This window comes from Vigna radiata, chromosome 7 (assembly GCF_000741045.1).
Source record: "Vigna radiata var. radiata cultivar VC1973A chromosome 7, Vradiata_ver6, whole genome shotgun sequence".
NCBI classification, from domain to species: Eukaryota; Viridiplantae; Streptophyta; class Magnoliopsida; order Fabales; family Fabaceae; genus Vigna; species Vigna radiata.
The window spans coordinates 19,963,221-19,969,014 of NC_028357.1; positions in this window are offsets into that span (position 1 = coordinate 19,963,221).

Here is a 5,794-nt window from a genome sequence, read left to right on the forward strand (position 1 = left end):
GTAGATACTCAAGATTTTGATTTTTCCAAAGTGATTCATCCTTGAGTTAAAACTGCATTTGCTAGATATCCTACAAAACAAATCAAGTTTTGGTTGCATGTACCCATTTTACTTTGGGTCCTTGATTGTTAGTTCTCATCATTTGTTCCTTTGGTCTTCATACATATAATCCTTTTAGAACACCAACATTTCTATAATAACAGTTTCTAACATTGTGACCAACACAATTGCAATAAAAACATGTATTCCTAACAGGTTTGCTTAAACCAATAAATCTTTTTGCATTGGTTCTGTTAGATTGTGTTTTATATCTTATTCCTTGTATGTATATAGCTCTTCCAGAGGATTTTAGTATAGCATTTAAATTGTCTCTACCTTGAGTGAATTTGGCTAGCGTACTAGTCAAGTAATCTATTTTCTCAATGTGAGTATGACATTTTTCACAAGGTTTTTCTACTATAACAATTTCAATTTTAATTTCCTTAGCAGATAACAAGGCATCGTTCAATTCTTTTTCTAATTTTTCATTTTCAGAAAAAAGGTTATTAATTATGTATTCATAATCTCTCCTTTCAGAGTTCAGTCAATTAACCTTGTACTCCAGTCGCATTGCTTCAGCATGTAGTTCTCTGAATACTTCCAATAGTTGTTGATACTTCACTTCTATTGGTTGATTCTCGAATTCAGCATCGTTTCATAGTCATCTTGTGATGTTCCAGCCGTGTAGCAAATGTTGGATTCTTCCTCATGATTTACATCCTCATCACTTGAGCTTTCAGAATCTGTATTCTCCCAAGCAATGTATGCTCTTTTTTTCTTCATGCTTCTGTCTTGAAGGAATCTTTTCTTTCCTTTCTGCTTAGGCTTCAATTCTGGACATTCAGGCTTGATATGTCCTTCCTTTCCACATTCGTAACATTGGGCAGCATTTGTTCTGAAGCTTCTCTTTTTACTTTGACCTGCATTGTTAGTAAGTTGACTATCATTTTGCATAAGTCAACTAAACTTTCTTACCATCAAGGTCATTAGTTCCTCTTCGTCCATGTCTACATCTGAGTTCTCAGTTTTTGAGTTATTCTTGCTTGTAGCCTTGAGAGCAATGGACTTCTTTTCCTCAATCTCCTCTTCATCCTTTAATCTACCAAGTTCCAATTCATGTTCTCGTAACTTGCCAAACAAGGTATCCATGTTCATGTTTGTAAGGTCTTTGCACTCAGAGATTGTAGTGACTTTTGGTTGCCAATTTATGTTCAGATTCTTCAAAATCTTGATGTGTGTTTCTTTATCAAACAGTTTCCCGAGAGCCATAAGATGATTAACTATGTGTGTGAATCTTTTCTAGACATCATAGATAGTCTCACCAGCCTTCATCCTGAAAAGTTCATACTCTTGTATTAAAGAATTTTTCCTTGCTCTCTTCACTTCATTCGTGCCTTCATGTGTCACCTCTAAGACATCCCACATTTCCTTTGCAAATTTGCATTGAGATATCTTGAAAAATTCATCAACTATTAGTGCAAAGGCAATAATATTTCTAGCTTTAATATCATACTAAGCTTTTTTATTTTCAACAGCAGACCATTCAGTAAAAGGTTTTATAACAGTTTTCTCATCAACAGTTTTAGTAAGCATAAAAGGACCATTCAAAGTTGCATCCCAAATTCCTTTATCCACAGATTCAAGAAAGATTTACATTCTGATTTTCCAAAATGGATAATTTTCTCCAGCAAACAGAGGTGGTCTATTTGTTGAAGCACCTCCACCGAAAGTTTGAAAACAGGAAGTCATCCCCAAGTTTCTAGTCGATTCAATGAAAAACGAAGTCGACTAGTTTTTCAAATATTTTATGAAAACCTGCTCTGGTGTCAATTGTTGGAAAACAGATAGCCTTCTTTTTACACCAAGAGGGGTGTGAATTGGTGGGTTTTCGAAATCAGAGTTTTTTCACAATCTTTTATACAAAGTAAAAAACTTTACAAACTTTCTTGAATTGCAAGTAATGAAAATTCGTGTGCAGCGGAAAATCTTAGTTGACTACACAGATAATAAAGTCAAGTGTATGTAAAAGAGCAGGATAGAGAATTCAAACACTGGTTTTTATACTGGTTCGGCCTCAATGCCTACATCCAGTGTCCTTCCTGTACTAGGAAGCAAATGCACTATAATGGTCAAGGTTTTTACAACAAGGCTTTTATAGAAGACCTCCACGTCAAAAATATAAAACACCTCTCTAACCCTCTAACCAAAATATAGGTAAACCACACAGCAAGACTTGAAACAAGATGTCCCCTCTCCTGCATTCTGCCAACCACTTTGAACAATCCTCAAAGTGAACCAGACTCCACGAGTCTATCACCTGTAATCACAACATGTAACCATAGCAATCACCACGGATGCCAACAAGAATCTTGATCAACCAGAGACACCTCAATGTGTAGATATGTGATCAAGCAGTGAGCACACATCAGTCTCCCTTTGAATCTCCTTCAAGCAAGATCACCAACGTCTTCGAGAAGAGTTCTTACAGCTCTGTAATCTTAGAGAAACAATCCGAAACAGAATATGAAAATATTATATCATCAAATGTCCAAAAGTCTAAGAACAACTTCAGGTTTCATTTATTCCCTTAATCGAATATGCTACTAATCCATTCGACTAGGTTATGACAGTTATAACAGATTAGTCAGACCAGTAGCATTCAGTCAAACAAAATAAATTCTCATTCAATACAGTTGACTTTTATTCAATGCTCAACTAACTTTTAAAAATATAGTCGTTACTGTTCATGAGCATAATAGAATTTCAAAGCAAACAACTAATACAGTCGAATGCGTGGCGCACACAGTCGAATTCGACATGTCAAAGCATTTTGAAATTCTTTCCTTCACAAAATCTCACAGAGCACTGTTTCTGAAAATCTGTACAAAGACTTTAGTATAGTCGATTCAATTAGTAATGGAGTCGACTTTATTGCAGCTTTGTCACACGGTTATAAGTTCACAAAAGTGCTTGTGGTTTTCAACCTTTAAAACATGTGTAATTCAACCAGGAATGATGCAACATGTACAAGCTCAATGAGTATGCATTCACATAGCAGTATAACACAAAAACATGTTCAACAATATATCAGCCAATAAGCATAAGAACATGTAACACAACAACAACATATGTGTGTTATTAAAAATGTGTTGTCATCATAAAAAACCAGAGTGATATAGATATTGTGTTGTCAACAATGTCAACACTCTACACCTGGAATCTTGGACAAAGATAAGTTTCCATCATTTATCAAGTTTCTAATAAAATGATACTTCAATTTAATGTGTTTGCATCTAGAATGAAGAACTGGATTTTTGGAAAGATATATAGCACTTTGACTGTCACTGAATAATGGAGGGTCATCTTGCTCTTTCAATAATTCTTTTAGAAGGTTCTTCAACCATATCATCTCCTTTACTGCTTCTAAGATAGCTACATACTCAGCTTTAGTTGTTGAGAGAGACTTTTCCTTGAAGTTTAGACTTCCAACTGATAGTTGTACCACCTAAAGTAAAAATGTAACATGTTGTGCTCTTTCTACCATCCAAATCTCCTCCCAAGTATGCATATGAGAATCCTTGTAAAGTGAGATTTCTTCTTCTAAAAGATAAATGCATCTTTGAAGTGCCCTTCAAATATCTCAATATCCACTTCACACTTTCCTAATGCTCCTTTCTAGGATTTGATAGAAACCTACTCACAACTCCCACTACATGTGCTATGTCATATTTGGTGCAAACTATAGCATACATCAAGCTCCCTACTACAGATGCATATGGCACTTTAGACATGTAAGATTCTTCTTCTTCTTTTATCTTAGAAGATTGCCTTTTTGAAAACTTTAAGTGAGTTTTGAAAAGTTTACTCCTAGTTTTAGCAATTCCAACATTGCATCTGCTAAGAAATTTTTCTATATATTTCTCCTGAGATAAATTCAAAATACCTTCAGATTCATCCTTAGAGATTCTCATACTAAGAACTTTTTCGGATAGGCCAAGATCCTTCATTTCAAAATTTAATGATAATTGTTTCTTCAACTTGTTAATTTATGTCATATTAGCTCCTACAATAAACTTGTCATCAACATATAAAGAAGGATGATATAATTGTCAACATATTTTTTCACATAACAACAATGCTCTTCTTCACATTTGTAAAAACATAAGCTTCTTATAAACTCATTAAACTTCTTATACCATTGTCTCGGTGCTTGTTTCAATCTATACAAGCTTTTATGAAGCTTGCATACAAGATTCTCCTTGCCTTCTGCTTCAAAACCTTCAAGTTGTGCGATAAAGATTTCTTCCTCAAGATCCCTATGTATGAATGCAGTTTTGACATCTAATTGCTCTAGATGAAGATTTTTTGCAGCTACTATACTCCAGATAACTCTAATCATAGTCATCTTGAGAATATGAGAGAAAATTTCTATTAATTCCCTGTTTCTGTTGAAGTCCTTTCACTAAGAGTCTAGCCTTATATTTTTATTGTCATCTGCTTCTTCTTTTAACCTATAGACCCACCTATTTTGCAAAACCTTCTTTCCTTCTAGAAGATTGGTTAAAGACCACATTTTACTCATCTGAAGAGATTTTATCTCATATTTCATTGCCAGCTCCCACTTAACATATTTATCTCTCTACATAGTCTCAACAAAATGCTTTGGCTCATCAGCACTAGTCAACAACTAGTGTAATGAAGGAGAATACCTTTGGGGTGCTACAATTGCTCTGCTAGACCTTCTAATCATGACTTTACGAGTTTCTATCTCTATTATGTGTTTTGGTTCTGACTTAGGCTTTACCTCTATATTTTGCCTTTTGTTGACTACATCACTCTTTGAAATTTCTTCTAATGATACTTGCTTTGACGGTGCATTTAACAATTTTGCAATCTTGTTTTTAGAGAACATTTCTCATTAAATGTAACATTTCTACTTCTGATAATTTTCTTATTTTGGTCATCCCAAAATCTCTATCCATACATGTTAGATCCATAGCCAATGAAATAACATTGTTTTGCCTTAGGATCCAGTTTATCTCTACTATTAGAGCCCAATAAAATATATGAAGCACAACCAAAGACTTTCAAGTGTGAAAGGCATACGTCATTTCTAGACCACTCCTCTTCAAGTGACTTATAATCGAAAGGAACTCATGGTCCTCTATTTATAAGATAGAGTTTGTTGTGTTTATAGCATCTTTCCAAAATACCTCATGTACTCCTGACTGGATTCTCATATATCTTGCTCTCTCATTCAAGGTTTTGTTCATTCTTTCTACAACATTGGTTTGTTCTAATGTTCTTAGAATTGTCTTGATCATTTTGATCTCGTTGTTTGAAAAAAAAAATTGAATTCACTATTGTTAAATTCTCCACCATTATCAAACTTCAAGCATTTAAAATTTAAACATGTTTTAATCTCAACCCTTTAAACACAGAAAACACATCAAATTCAATTTTAAGAAAATAAATTCATACCTTTCTTGTAGAGCCATCAATGAAAGTTACATAATATTGTAAATTGTCAAGGGATTTCATTGAAGTTAGCCCCCAAACATCTATATGTGTTGTTTTCGCTTTTACGATAATCACCTTAATGGTATGTGCTTAGGGAGACAGTTGTTCTTGTTAGCAAAATGATGAAGATGAAGTTTTGGTGATGCCCAAATCAAGTCAAGATATATCAAGATTCATGAAGATCCTTTGAAGACTTATTTTTGTTACAAAAAGCTTTTGTAATAATTGTAGTTTA